This window comes from Salvelinus fontinalis, chromosome 26 (assembly GCF_029448725.1).
Source record: "Salvelinus fontinalis isolate EN_2023a chromosome 26, ASM2944872v1, whole genome shotgun sequence".
NCBI lineage: Eukaryota > Metazoa > Chordata > Actinopteri > Salmoniformes > Salmonidae > Salvelinus > Salvelinus fontinalis.
The window spans coordinates 44,907,475-44,923,896 of NC_074690.1; the positions used below are offsets into that span (position 1 = coordinate 44,907,475).

At 43.2% G+C, this 16,422-nt stretch overlaps 1 pseudogene; it reads right to left on the reverse strand.

The window, feature by feature from the left end:
- LOC129824430 (EEF1A lysine methyltransferase 4-like) overlaps window positions 1-3,814 on the reverse strand; it is a 92,953-nt pseudogene extending 89,139 nt beyond the window's left edge.
- Between the last annotated feature and the right edge of the window lie 12,608 nt (window positions 3,815-16,422).

Below are 16,422 nucleotides of genomic sequence, written 5' to 3' on the forward strand. Positions count from 1 at the left end.
TCAAGTTCCTTGGTGTCCATATCACCAACAAACTAACATGGTCCAAGCACACCAAGACAGTTGTGAAGAGGGCACGACAAAACCTATTCACCCTCAGGAGACTGAAAAGATTTGGCATGGGTCCTCAGATCCTCAAAAGGTTTTACAGCTGCACCATCGAGGGCATCCTGACTGGTTGCATCACTGCCTGACAGGGCAACTGCTCGGCCTCCGACCGCAAGTCACTACAGAAGGTTGTGTGAACAGCCCAGTACATCACTGGGGTTAAGCTTCCTACCATCCAGGACCTCTATACCAGGCAGTGTCAGAGGAAGACCCTAAAAATTGTGAAAGACTCCAGCCACCCTAGTCATAGACTGTTCTCTCTGCTACCGCACGGCAAGCGGTACCGGAGCTCCAAGTCTAGGTCCAAGAGGCTTCTCAACAGCTTCTACCCCCAAGTATAAGACTCCTGAACACCTATTCAAATGGCTACCCAGACTATTTGCAATGCCCCCCCCCCCCCCCTTTTACACCGCTGCTGCTCTGTTGATATCATCTATGCATAGTCACTTTAATAACTTTACCTACATGTACATATTACCTCAACTAACCGGTGTCCCCCGCACGTTGACTCTGTACCGGTACCCCCCCTGTATACAGTCTGGCTATTGTTATTTTACTGCTGCTCTTTAATTACTTGTTACTTTTATTTCTTATTCTTATCCAGGTTTTTTTTATTGCATTTTTGGTTAGGAACTCGTAAGTAAGCATTTCACTGTAAGGTATTCGGTTATTTGGTAAATTTATACATTTTCAAGTACAGTACATAACTGTGCACTCTCCTCAAACAATAGCATGGTATGTTTTCACTGTAATAGATACTGTAAATTGAATTTAAGCGTTCTGCCTATAAAAGACATGTCTATGTCCTGGGAATTGTTCTTGTTACTTTCAACCTCACGCTAATCACATTAGCTCAACCGTCCCACGGGGGGACAGCGATCCTGTAGAGGTTTTAAAAAAAATAACACAAACACAGTTGTATTTTTTCCATTTCTTTATTGAGAAAGTTATCCAATATTACATTTCTTTGTCGGAAAAAGTATGTGGACCTCTAGATTAATCAGCTCAATTAAGTGTATTAAAGTAGTCAAAAGTTTAGTATTTGGTCCCATAATGCTTGCACGAAATGACTTCATCAAGCCTGTGACTCTACAAACTCATTGGATGCAGTTCCATTTTTTTTGGTTGTGTTTTGGGTTATGTTTTGACCAATAGTAACTTAATGGTGAAAAATGACTGGAGTAATTACATTTTTTAAGTAAGTAGATGAGATGTTTTTGAACACTTCTAAATGAATCCTGATAATGGCATGATTAAGAAAAAATATGAATGAATCATGAATAATGATGAGTGAGAGTTACAGTGGCTACAACAAAACTTGCTAACTTTTCACCATTACTAATAACAGGGGTGGTTGGCATTTTTTGGGGGGGGGGTTGATCTTTTTGCCTCTGTAACCTTCTAACTGATCATTATTCAAGATGTATTCATGATTATCCTTGATCATGGTAGCACCCACATGAAATGTTCAGAAACATAGTCTATTCTTACTCACAATAAAAGTGACTCCAAAATGGGCACAAGTCATTATTCACCATTCGGTTATTGTTGTGCAAAACATGACCATAAACATGACGAAAACAATCTACAAATGCATCCAACAAGTTTGCAGAGCCACAAGCTTGGTGGAGTCATTGCATGCAAGGAACATGGAATCAAATACCACATGTTTTACTGCTCTTAATACATAGACTCCCTAGTCATAGACCGTTCTTTCTGCTACCGCATGGCAAGCGATACCTGAGCACCAAGTCTAGGTCCAAGAGGCTTCTAAACAGCTTCTACCCCCAAGCCATAAGACTCCTGACCATCTAATCAAATGGCTACCCAGACTATTTGCATTGCCTACGCTGCTGCTACTCTCTGTTATAATCTATTTATAGCCACTTTAATAACTCTACCTACATGTACATAATCACTTAAATTACCTCGACACCGGTGCCCCCGCACATTGACACATTGACTCTGTATCGGTATCCACTGTATATAGCCTCGCTATTGTTATTTACTGCTGCTCTTTAATCATTTGTTATTCTTATCACTTACTTTTTGGGATTTTTTGGGGGGGATTTTCTTAAAACTGCATTGTTGGCTAAGAGCTTGTAAGTAAGCATTTCACTGTAAGGTGTTGTATTCGGCGCATGTGACAAATAACATTTTATTTTATTTTATTTTATTTCTACCTACATGTACATAATTTTATATAAATTGATCAAGCTATAGGTTTGCATACTTTTTCTGACAAAGAATTTGAATGTTGGATCAATTTGCTCAATAAATAACTTGTTTTTGTCTTAATTGTTCAATCAGGTTCACTTGATCTATTATAAGGACTTAGATGAAAATCTGATGCATTTTAGGTCCAATTTATGCAGGAATACAGAAATTCCTAAAGGGTTCGCAAACGTTTTCTCGGCACTGTAGTCAACACCATACCACTGTATGAGCAGAGGGGCGATTTGATATCAGATCTAAGTGAACTTGTTTGATCTGAGGGAAATTTCTCTCCCAGTGTTGCGTGAAAGACGACAGTTTTCCATGGAGGACTGCGTGCCAGGTGCCTAGCTCTTGACGACACTGGTCTTACCCTACCCTAGTCCCTTGACGACACTGGTCTTACCCTATCATAGTCCCTTGACGACACTGGTCTTACCCCCATCATAGTCCAGAAAGCCCCTGTCGTTTCCTGATGCTCATTTTCAACATCACACCCTCCCAACCAAGAGTGCTGCTGCGCATACAAGGAACGTACAGTAGCGCAGTGACAACAGACCACTGAAGCAACAGTGCCCCCTAGGCCCATGCATGGTCACTGTAACTACAGTGCAACACTTGAAGCCAGAGAAAAACAAATATCAGCAAGGTTGAAATTGGAATCCTCTGCACTGGGATAGTATTATTCAGGGCTCTATAAAACCGTTTTCTGAGTGATATTCCATCAAAAAAATGCAACCATGTTGAACACCTTTGTCAGCATAAACGTTCCGTAATATTCCACAAGGAAATGTTTTCACTACTGGGATAGATAGCCACATGGGCTTGGGCCGGGTGTCTGTAGGATAGCAAAGAATAATATTACTTTATTTTTAAAAATCAATCCATGATGTTAACACTTGCATTCAAATAATAGGCAGCGTAGGCTACCACAGCTATCAGTCTGCTCCCAGTATCAGTGAGAGATGTGTGCTGAACGGAAAATGTTTGTAGCTCAAATTGATGCATAGCACTAAAAAGCTGCAAAACCTGCTCATACATCTCCACAACTTACTTTCAACCACTTGTGTAGAATTCCCTAATCAGGCACAGAACTTGCATGGTTGGGATAATTATATTATGAGCAACCTGAACATGGACATTTTCAAAAGTTGTCTTACAGTGACATCTTGTGCTCTGTCATGTTAGCTATAGAGCCAAAACTCAAACAGTCCCTAGCCACTCCTTTCATCAACATTACCAAATGATGACACAAATATTCAATTTGTGCAATATGTTTAAGGCCCAATATTTCTTCAGAAATGATGTCAAGTAGCTATAGCTGAGCAAGTAAGGACAAAACACATACCAAGCACAAGGATGGCATTCTCATACTTGACGTGTTGCTCAAGCAGATTCTGGACCTTGGAGACTGAAACTAAAGCTCTGTCTTGTATCTCTCATCCCAGTAGTCCACGTCTTTATGCCTGGAGTTATGGTCGGGTGGATACTCCATTTCAACACTGTCACTCACTACAAGGGAAGATGTACGCAATGTATAGTAATTAAAACATCTTTCCTGTATAAAAAGGAACGTGACATGTACTGCCAGTCACTAGTATGTTGTGACTGTGAGTGACATTGCTGAGTTGATAACAGATAGGCTAGCGGCAAGGCCCCCACATTTTTGAGATACTCCTACTCGAGGTAGAGCAAAACACAACCATGTTTCTTCACATCATTAATGTCTCCCATTTATGCAATGTGTGTGCAATGGTTGTGTAAAATATTTCACTGCAAAAGTGGTTCAATTGATAGATTTTGTCACACACCCCCTAAACTCAAAAAGCTAATGTAACCCGATAAGCTCATTTAACCCAATATTGCAAGCTCTGCATTTGCTAAAATGTGGACTACAGGAAGTTAGTTGTCTGTCTGGCAGACTAAACTCCACTCCATGTTGAAGGAAGTTTCGGAAGAACTTCACCAACGTAGTGGAGCCGAGACCAGGCTTTGTGGAATCTAGCTCAATAGTTAAAAAAATAAATAATTATGAAACGCTTACCTATGTTTGTCCTCTGGAGTTGTGTGCCCATCTTTGTTTGCTGAAAGTAATACTTTTTCAATAAAAGTTCATACATTTCAGACATCGGAAGGATTTGTTTCATGATTTTGTTACTTTAGCCCATACTCATGTATGGAAGTCAGTAACCACCAAATAAAATAAAATGTCATTTGTCACATGCTTCGAAAAACAACAGGTGTAGACTAACAGTGAAATGCTTCCTTACGGGCCCTTCCCAACAATACTGAGAGGAAAAAAGAGAAATAATAACACATTGAGTTTAACTAGACAAGTCAGTTAAGAACAAATTCTTATTTACAATGACAACCTACACCGGCCAAATTCAGACGATGCTGTGCCAATTGTGAGCCGCCCTATGGGACTCCCAATCACGGTCGGTTGTGATCCAGCCTGGATTTGAACCAGGGTGTCTGTAGTGATGCCTCTAATACTGATATGCAGCGCCTTAGACCGCTGCACCACTGTGTATATAACTTTGCTATATACAGAGGGTACCAGTACCGAGTCGATGTGCAGGGTTACAAGGTCATTGAGGTAGAACATATAGGTAGGAATAAAGTGAATGGGCAATAGGATAGATGAACAGTAGCAGAAGCGTATGTGATGAGTCAAAAGAGTTTAGTGCAAAAAGTGTCAATGCAGACAGTCCGGGTAGCTATTGGTTAACTATCTATCTACAGTTGAAGTCGGAAGTTTACATACACCTTATCCAAATACATTTAAACTCAGTTTTTCACAATTCCTGACATTTAATCCTTGTAAAATGACCTGTCTTACGTCAGTTAGGATCACCACTTTATTTCAAGAACGTGAAATGTAAGAATAAAAGAAGAGAGAATGATTTATTTCAGCTTTTATTTTTTTCATCACATTCCCAGTGGGTCAGAAGTTTACATACACTCAATTAGTATTTGGTAGCATTGCCTTTAAATTGGTAAACTTAGGTCAAATGTTTCGGGTAGCCTTCCACAAGCTTCCCACAATAAATTTAATTCCCACAGTGAATTTTGGCCCATTCCCCCTGACAGAGCTGGTGTAACTGAGTGAGGTTTGTGGGCCTCCTTGCTCGCACACGCTTTTTCAGTTCTGCCTACAAATTTTCTATGGTAATAGAGGCCAGGGCTTTGTGATGGCCACTCCAATACCTTGACGTTGTTGTCCTTAAGCCATTTTGCCACAACTTTGGAAGTATGCCTGGGGTCATTGTCCATTTGGAAGACCCATTTGCGACCAAGCTTTAACTTCCTGACTGATGTCTTGAGATGTTGCTTCAATATATCCACATAATTTCCCTCCCTCATGATGTCATCTATTTTGTGAAGTGCACCAGCCCCTCCTGCAGCAAGCACCCCCACAACATGATGCTGCCACCCCCGTGCTTCACGGTTGGGATGGTGTTCTTTGGCTTGCAAGGCCAAACAGTTCTATTTTTGTTTCATCAGACCAGAGGACATTTCTCCAAAAAGTACGATCTTTGTCCCTATGTGCAGTTTCAAACCGTAGTCTTGCTTTTTTATGGCGGTTTTGGAGCAGTAGCTTCTTCCTTGCTGAGCGGCCATTCAGGTTATGTCGATATAGGACTCGTTGTTTCCTCCAGCATCTTCACAAAGTGCTTTGCTGTTGTTCTTTGATTGATTTGCACGTTTCGCACGAAAGTACGTTCATCTCTAGGAGACAGAATCGTCACCTTCCTGAGCGGTATGACAGCTGCGTGGTCCCGTGGTGTTTATACTTGCGTACTATTGTTTGTTAAGATGAACGTGGTACCTTCAGGCATTTGGAAATTGCTCCCAAGGATGAACCAGACTTGTGAAGGTCTACAATTTTTTTTCTGAGGTCTTGGCTGATCACTTTTGATTTTCCCATGATGTCAAGCAAAGAGGCACTGAGGTTGAAGGTAGGCCTTGAAATACATTCACAGGTTCACCTCCAATGTCAATTAGCCTATCAGAAGCTTCTAAAGCCATGACATCATTTTCTGGAATTTTCCAAGCTGTTTAAATGCACAGTCAACTTCGTGTATGTAAACTTCTGACCCACTGGAAATGTGATACAGTGAATTATAAGTGAAATAATCTGTCTGTAAACAATTGTTGGAAAATTACTTGTCGTGCACAAAGTAGATGTCATAACCGACTTGCCAAAACTATAGTTTGTTCACAAGAAATTTGTGGAGTGGTTGAAAAACAAGTTTTAATGACTCCAACCTAAGTCTATGTAAACTTTCGACTTCAACTGTAACTATTTAGCAGTCTTACGACTTGGGTGTAGAATCTGTTCAGGATCCTGTTGAGGGTCCAGATTTGGTGCATCGGTATCGATTGCAGAGATTTAATTTTGCAGAGAGAATATTCTATGACTTGGGTGGCTGGAGTATTTGACCATTTGTAGGACCTTCCTCTGACGCTACCTGGTATAGAGATCCTGGATGTCAGGAAGCTCGGCCCCAGTGATGTACATGGCCCTACGCATTACCCCCATAGCGCCTTGCAGTTGGATTCAAAGCAGTTGCCATACCAAGCGGTGATGCAGCCAATCAAGAAGCTCTCAATGGTGCAGCTGTATACATTTCTGAGTCCCTGAGGACCCATGCCAAATCTTTTCAGGCTCCTGAGTGGGAAGCAGCATTGTTGTGCCTTCTTCACGACTGTTTTGGTGTGTGTACCATGATGATTCTTTAGTGAGGTGGACAACAAGGAATGTGAAGCTTTCGACCCGTTGGGGACGTGCTCAGCCTTCGATTTCCTGTAGTCCACCATCAACTCCTGTTTCTTGCTGATGTTGAGTGAGAGGTAGTTTCCCTGGCACCACACTGCCAGCTCACTGACCTCCTCCCTATAGGCTCTCTCATTGTCGTCTGTGGTCAGGCCACCACAATAGTCAGCAAACTTAATGAAAGTGTTGGAGTTATGCTCGGCCAATCTTTCGTTGGGTGAACAGGGAGCACGGGAGGGGACTGAGCACTCACCCCTGAGGGGCCCCCGTGTTGAGAATCAGCGTGGTGGATTTGTTGTTGTCAATCCTCACCACCTGTGTGAGGCCTGTCAGGAAGTCCAGAATCCAGTTGCAGGGGGAGGTGTTCAGTCCCAACTATGGTGTTGAATGCTGAGCTGTAGTCAATGAACAACATTCTCACGTAGGTGTTCCTCTTGTCCAGGTGGGAGAGGGCAGTGTGGAGTGCAATAATGATTGCATCATATGGGGATCTGATGGGGCGGATGATGCCTATGTGAGCCATGACAAGCCTTTCAAAGGATTCTGTTGCTACAGATGTGAGTGCTACTGGGCGATAGTCATTTCGACAGATTACCTTGCCATTCTTGGCCACAGAGACTATGGTAGTCTGCTTGAAACATGTAGGTGTTACTGACTGGGTCAGGGAGAGAATGTCAGTGAAAATGTCAGTGAAGAAACTTGCCAGATATTCAGCGAACGCTCTGCGCACACGTCCTGGTAATACGTCTGGCTCCGCGGCCTTGTGAATGTTACCCTGTTAAAGGTCTTACTCACATCGGTTACGTTGAGCGAGATCACAGTCGTCCGGAACGTGCTATGTGGCTCTGTCTGCATGCTACGTTTTGTTTGTCCCATGTTGCTCTGCGTGTACTGTCACGGCCGTCGTCTAGGTAGAAATGACAGGACCAAGGTGCAGCGTGGTGAGCGTACATTTTCTTTCATTTAGAATGTCGCCAACAAAACAAGAAACAAAGAAACGACCGTGAAGCTTACGAGGGCTATAGTGCCACTAACAGAGTCAACTACCCACAAACACCAAAGGAAAAAAGGCTGCCTAAGTATGATTCCCAATCAGAGACAACGATAGACAGCTGTCCCTGAATGAGAACCATACCCGGCCAAAACATAGAAATACAAAACATAGAAATAAAGAAACTAGAATGCCCACCCTAGTCACACCCTGGCCTAACCAAAATAGAGAATAAAAGCCTATGGCCAGGGCGTGACATGTACTCACTGCTCATTGATTGTCTGTATTGTTATTGTTTTTAATAACCTGCCCAGGGACTACAGTTGAAAATTAACCGGCTGGCTAAAACCGGCACTTTTACTGAAACGTTGATTAATGTGCACTGTCCCTGTAAAAATAAAAATAAACTCAACGCAACAGCTGGTGCTCTCATGCATGCTCTCATGCATGGTTAAGTGTTGCTTGCCTTGAAGCGAGCATAGAAGGAATTTAGCTTGTCTGGTAGGCACATGTCACTGGGCAGCTCATGGCTTGGTTTCCCTTTGAAATCCATGACAGTTTACAAACCCTTTCACACCCGACAAGAGTCAGAGCCGGCATAGTAGAATTCGATCTTAGTCCTGTATTGGTGTTTTGACGGTTCAGTGAGGATGTTGCCTGTAATCCATGGCTTCTGGTTGGGATATGTACGTACGGTCCTGTGGGGATGACGTCGTCGATGCAACTATTAATGAATCCAGAGACTGATGTGGTAAACTCCTCAATGTTATCGGATTAATCCCTAAACATATTCCAGACTGTGCTGGCGTCCTGTAGATTAGCATCCACTTCATCGGACCACTTCCGTATTGGGCGTGTCACTGGCACTTGCTGTTTGAGTTTTTGCTTGTAAGCAAGAATCAGGAAGATAAAGTTATGGTCTGATTTTCCAAATGTAGGGCGAGGGAGAGCTTTGTATGCGTTTCTGAGTGTGGAGTACAGATTTCAGTATCCCTGCATTAAAATCACCATCCACTAGGAGCGCCCCCTCTGGATGTGCATTTTTTCTTTGCTTATGGCCCTATATAGATTGGTGAGTGCGGTCTTAGTGCCAGTATCGGTTTGTGGTGATAAATAGACAGCTATGAAAAATAGTAAATAGTATGGTCTGCAGCTTATCATGAGGTATTCTAACTCTGGCGAGCAAAACCTCAAAGCTTCGTTAACATTACAGATCACACACCAGCTGTTGTTAACAAAGAGACACACACCTTCCCCCTTAAAACCTTAAGCTGCCATTCGGTCTTGACGATGCTTATAAAAACAGCTAGATGTATATTATCCATGTCCATTTTCAGCCACGACTCAGAGAAACATAAGACATTAAAGTTCTTCAGGTCCCGTTGATAGGATAGTCTTGAACAGAGCTCATCTAGTTTTTGCTCTAGTGATTGTACGTTCGCCAATAGAACAGAGGGTAGAGCCATCGTAGTCTCGTCAGGGAGCTCACTCGTTTGCCTCTCTTGCTCCATTACGTCCTCTTTCGAGTCCTGGGGATTAGGGCCTGGTCTGGAATAGGAAGTACATCCACAGCGGCCGACTATTTGAAGTATAAATCTTCATCCAAATCTAGGTTAGGGATCACTGTTCTGATGATCAGAAGCTGTTTTTGGTCATAGGAAATGATTTTGGAAATATTATGTACAAAAAAAGTTACGATCAGCGTAAAGAAAAACAAAATAACAGAATTGTTCAGGAGCCCATAAGACGCCAGCTATCAACTGCAGCGCCATCTTCACAATCAATGCATACAGCAGGCCTCCAGAGTACCAGAGGGAGCAGTGGGATGTTTGCTCTGAGACTAACATTTCCAAGTGCCGTTCCAAACCGCTGCCATATCATCATCATATCATCGCACTACTTGTGGGTGAAGTCTCCATTCTCTAATGACAAGAAATCCGCGACGTCGTTCACCTAGCCTGGGAGATGGACAGCTCATAGGGCGGCCATGTCAGGAGTTGTTGGGCCACCTATAGGGACCGTACAGACCGCATTCCCCTTTGATGGTTGATGTGGAACACTCTCGATGTATTGTCTGATCGTATCAGGACATGTTTTTGTTTGAGAACAGGTAGAAAGTGTTTCAGGGCTAGGTAAACTGCCAAGCGGGGGCACCACTCTCCACGTACAATTATGTGTTGCTACACTGCTCCCCGGCCTGTTAGTGAAGCATCGGTCATCACTACTTCCCGCCTTGACAGAATTGATCCGAAAGGGATACCTGTAGTCAGGTAGATTCTCTTTCTCCACAGCTGCAGAGTAGAGTAGCACGCCCTTGTCACTCAGATTTTGGTGTTTCTGTCCCTCTTGGGTTCCAAGCAGCAGTCCTGTGTGGCTCAGGTAGCTAGTGCATGGTGCTTGCAATGCCAGGATTGTGCGATTGATTCATACGAGGGACCAGTACGAGAACAAAATATAGGCACTCACAACTGTAAGTGGCTTTGGATAAGAGCATCTGCCAAAATGTAACAAATGCAGCCAGGCCTAACTGTATCACTGCGGAGGCCACCACAAGCATGCCCATCAGTTGTGGGAACGTTTGTACTTTCACCATCGTGTTCAACTGGAATTGTTGCAGAAGAATGCTGCCCACACCTTTGTGGTGTGGGAGTTCAGAGTCATGCCAGTAAAAGTGACCTTTTGGCTTGGAGTGCTCTTTTAGTTGTTCATGGTAAGACCCAGTGCGCGAGAGGGGATGCAGATGAGCCAGTCGTCAAGGTAATTATTATTATTATTATTATTATATGAATGATTATTAAATAATTGTGAGCTCAGGGCTGCACTCATGCATCTTGTGAAGACACGAGGAGCCAGGGAGAGGCCAAAGGGTAATACCGCAAATTGGTATGCCTGGCTTTGGAAGGCAAACTGCACAAAACAGTTCCGGTAACACAAGAACGTGAAAATAAGCGTCCTTTAAGTCCAAAGAAGGAGAACGATTCCCCTTCGGCTATGGTCTGAAAGACGTTGACCATCCGTGAAAGTGGAGAACTTTCCCAATGCAGGCCACTGTGTCGTAGGCCCGTGACAGTAGGTCAACAGTGGCCCTGCACTGAGGTCTGGGGAAGCGGGCGTCATCCTTCAGGGCTTCATCTGGGGAAAGCATCAGCTCTGCTATGCATAGGCATATGGTCCAGCCCATGTTGTTTTGCGCTGCGCAAGGCAGATAGCATTCTACTATCCTTGCCTTGGTGGGCGAGAACATGTGGGACGGCCCAGCATCTCAGAAGCTCCATAAGAAAAGCCGGTGAAGGTGGCACACCGAACGGTGTAGGTGCAAGCATTCTTAAATAACGAGTTAGTGACAGAGGCTGTGGCTTGAGAGCTCTAGCCTAGCTAAGACTGCACGCAGGACAGCGTGTAGTTAGTCAGAGCCTTGGAATGACTCTTCTGACCCATCCTTAGCGTTGAAGCTGAATGGGTCCACAACACTGGTTGCCACTTCCCTCACCATGTTGGGCGTGTCATCATACTGGTCATTAAAGTGCCAGTTTTTATGCCCGAGTTGGATGCCCAAGAATCAGGTCATCATCACGACTATCTGAGTCGGCTATGACATATGCCGCGCAGCAAGAGTCGAGTTCAGTCAGTGGTCCTGATGATACCTTTCCAGCTAGCTAGTTTGTGCTTGTGGCCAGAAACTTCAGAAGTCTCAACTTGTCTGACTTCAATGCCATAGTTGTACATTTCAGTGAAAATCCCTAGCCTGCAATAAATGTGCTTTAGCTGTAACCCTGGCCTGATAGTGGTTACACTATATAGCTAATTCCCTCTTCTTACTGCAGCAAGCGGGAGCGAAGGACACCGTGCCCGGTGTTGTTGTGTTGTCAGTTAGCAGCGTAAACGTTCTCCATTGAGCAGTAGACTGTATCACGTGACATTCAGATGGTTACTACCAATATTACAAGTTGTTTCTCGTGTAGGCTGCTATTATACAAATAAAATCAAGTGGGATGGGAACAAATTTGCCACGTTAGCTACCGCCTGCAAAATGTGATAGCTTACAGATGCCCATTGGGATGCAACTGTTGCCCATTGGGATGCAACTCACAGCGGCAAAGCACCTCGATACAACACCATTGTACTGGTCATTCACACTGGCTTGTTACGTTAGCCAATTGCTGACATCCAGTTGGTTACCAGTACTACAAGTTATTTCTCCCTTGCCCATTAAAATAAACATCACTTTATATTACACGTTTTAACTAGCGCCACGATGATGTTCTTGCCAGCTAGCCAGCCCGTTAAAAAAATGGTAGCTGGGAAGAGCTCATCAGGACAACTGACTGAACCGAATCCATTCCACTCAACTTTCAGCTGCGCTACATACGTCAGCAAGCATCCTGTTTTTATGTGTAAAACAACAAATATATATATATATTTTTTTTTTTACATTGTGACAGATGTAACAGCACTTGAATTCCATCTAATTTGCCTAATATGCCTAATAGCCTAATATGTTGGACAACAAAATATGTATTTAAATCAAATCAAATTTTATATGTTACATACACATGGTTAGCGGATGTTAACGCGAGTGTAGCGAAATGCTTGCGCTTCTAGTTCCAACCATGCAGTAATATCTAACCAGTAATCTAACCTAACAATTTCACAAAAACTACCTTATACACACAAGTGTAAAGGGATAAAGAATATGTACATAAAGATATATGAATGAGTGATGGCCGAACGGCATAGGCAAGATGCAGTAGATGGTATAGAGTACAGTATATACATATGAGATGAGTAATGTAGGGTATGTAAACATTATATAAAGTGGCATTGTTTAAAGTGGCTAGTGATACATTTATTTCATACATTTTTCCATTATTAAAGTGGCTAGAGTTGAATCACTATGTTGGTAGCAGCCACTCAATGTTAGTGAGGACTGTTTAACAGTCTGATGGCCTTGAGATAGAAGCTGTTTTTCAGTCTCTCGGTCCCCGCTTTGATGCACCTGTACTGACCTCGCCTTCTGGGTGATAGTGGGATGAACAGGCAGTGGCTCGGGTGGTTGTTGTCCTTGATGATATGTTTGGTCTTCCTCTGACATCGGGTGGTGTAGGTGTCCTGGAGGGCAGGCAGTTTGCCCCCGGTGATGCTTTGTGCAGACCTCACTACCCTCTGGAGAGCCTTACAGTTGTGGGCAGAGCAGTTGCCATACCAGGTGTTGAGAAAGCCCGACAGGATAGGATGCTCTCGATTGTGCACCTGTAAAAGTTTGAGTGTTTTTGATGACAAGCCAAATTTCTTCAGCCTCCTGAGGTTGAAGAGGTGCCTTAACCACGCTGTCTGTGTGGGTGGACCATTTCAGTTTGTCCGTGATGTGTACGTCAAGGAATTTAAGAAACTTTCCACCTTCTCCACTACTGTCCCATCGATGTGGATAGGGAGCTGCTCCCTCTGCTGTTTCCTGAAGTCCACGATCATCTCCTTTGTTTTGTTGACATTGAGTGTGAGGCTATTTTCCTGACAACACACTCTGAGGGCCCTCACCTCCTCCCTGTAGGCCGTCTCGTCGTTGTTGGTAATCAAGCCTACCACTGTAGTGTCGTCTCTAAACTTGATGATTGAGTTGGAGGCGTGCATGGCCACGCAGTCATGGGTGAACAGGGAGTACAGGAGGGCTGAGAACGCAGCCTTGTAGGCTATATTAATAACCATTATTTTCTGTAGCGTCAGATTGCTCTAATTGTGTTCTGAAACTGTCAGGACCCGGTGAGAGAAACAGTCACTAATAGTTGGCAGAACCCAGAAGATGAGGCAGACTCAGCAGTACTAGAGATAATGATTTAATAAAAGGACAAGATCTTCAGGCAAAGAATATAAATCCACCACGTCCAAAATAAAGCCAAGAGGCACAAAATGGATATCCTCCAAAATACAAAGAAACTCCACAAAGTGGTAAAAACAGCAGGGAAAAACAAACCTTAAAAGACTACTCAAAAAATACACAAGAACTAAACCAGAGAACCTCTGGAAAATCCAATAAGAGAAATATATGTTTCACACAAAAAGGCTTGGGCTGGGGCTGGGTGCTAACATACAAACACTGAGCAAAGAACTGAGGAACACACAGGGTTTAAATACAAACAAGGGAACGACACACAGGTGCAAACATTAATAGAGCAAGGAAAAAACAAAAGGTTCAAAAAAGGTGCAATGGGGACATCTAGTGACAAAAACCAGAACAGTCCTGGCCAAAACCTGACAGAAACATATTAGTTGCTGTCTTCTATATTGTAAAAACACTACATGACCAAAAGTATGTCGTCCAACATCTCATTCCAAAATCATGGGTATGTATAAACCACATTTTTGTGGTAGTTGAAGAACTATTTAGAATAGGTGTGTATGTAGACCTACTGATAACTAGCTGTAATTACAGTATATCTAATAAACAACCTCTTAAGGCTAACCGTGATCACTGAATAGTACATTTCCTGAAGAAAATATGGTGTGCATGCTAGCTTGTTTGAAAGAATGCATAATTTTGAAATAAGTTATAGTAGTGGTAGTGTCTGCAGTAGTAATGGTGGTGTTTGGTTATAGTTGAAAAGTAGGTCATGAAAATATTGATTGATTGATTGATTGATTGATAGGATAACCTGAAGATGTGAAAGTTGGTAAAGTGTCTCTTGCATGAATAGTACAAACTATTTTGGAGGGGTAATATATGCAAATTTATGCACATTTAAGTAGTTATCATTTTTAGTACAGACCAGAGCTAGTGCGAACCAAAGCTAGCTGGCTAAGCCCAGGACCAGAGCTGGACCAGAACTAGTGCAGACCAAAGTAGTAGTTGTGGTCAGTATTTGTGGTCAATAGTTGTGGTCAGTAGTTGTGTGGTCGGTAGTTGTGTAGTTGCGTGGTTGTGTTCCAGGTTCTTTGGACCATACAGTATGGACCTGGTCAGTAGTTGTGTGGTCAGTACTTGTTTTGTCAGTAGTCGTGTGGTTGTGGTCAGTAGTTGTGGTCAGTAGTTTTGTGGTCATTAATTGTGCATTTGTGTGGTTGTGGTCCAGGTTCTTTGGCCTGGTCAGTAGTTGGTCAGTAGTAGTAGTAGTTGTGGTCAGTAATTGTGTGGTCAGTAGTTTTGGTAAGTAGTTATGTGATCAGTAGTTGTGTGGTCGTGGTCATTGGCTGTGATCAGTAGCTGTGGTCAGTAGTGGTCAATAGTTTTGTGGTTGTGGTCAGTAGTTGTGTGGTTCAGTAGTTGTGTGGTCAGTAGTTGTGGTCAGTGGTTGTGCGGTTGTGGTCAGTAGTTGTGTAGTTGTGGTCAGTAGTTGTGTAGTTATGGTCAGTAACTATTTGTGTTTAGTAGTGGTCAGTAGGTTTGTGGTTGTGGTTGTGGTCAGTAACTGTTGTTCCGTAGTTGTGGTCAGTAGTTGCGTGGTTGTGGTCAGTAGTTGTGGTCGGTGGTTGTGTGGTTGTGGTCAGTAGTTGTGGTTAGTAGTTGTGGTCAGTAGTTTTGTGGTTGTGGTCATTAGCTGTGATCAGTAGCTGTGGTCAGTAGTTGTGGTCAGTAGTTGTGGTCAGTAGTTTTGTGGTCAGTCGTTGTGTTGTCAGTCGTTGTGATCAGTGGTTGTGTGGTTGTGGTCAGTAGTTGTGGTCAGTAGTTTTGTGGTTGTGGTCATTAGGTTGTGGTCATTAGCTGTGATCAGTAGCTGTGGTCAGTAGTTGTGGTCAGTAGTTGTGGTCAGTAGTTTTGTGGTCAGTCGTTGTGTTGTCAGTCGTTGTGATCAGTGGTTGTGTGGTTGTGGTCAGTAGTTGTGGTCAGTAGTTTTGTGGTTGTGGTCATTAGCTGTGATCAGTAGATGTGGTCAGTAGTGGTCAGTGGTTGTGGTCAGTAGTTTTGTGGTTGTGGTCAGTAGTTGTGCAGTTGTGGTCAGTAGTTAGTTGTGGTTAGTAGTGGTCAGTAGGTTTGTGGTTGTGGTTGTGGTCAGTAGTTGTGTGGTTGTGGTCAATGGTTGTAGTCAGCAGTTGTGGTCAGTAGTTGTGTGGTTGTGGTCAGTAGTTGTGGTCAGTAGTTGTGGTCAGTAGTTGTGTGGTTGTGGTCAATGGTTGTAGTCAGCAGTTGTGATCAGTAGTTGTGTGGTTGTAGTCAGTAGTTGTGGTCAGTAGTTGTGTGGTTGTGGTCAATGGTTGTAGTCAGCAGTTGTGGTCAGTGTCTAAACTACAGTTGTGTGTGAAAATGGAAAGAAGCGTGCTGAGAAGTGATTGGGTAAAATATGAAGCTGGTGAACAGAGACAGCTTCACTCTATCCAATCAGAGCAGGAGGATCAACGGTCA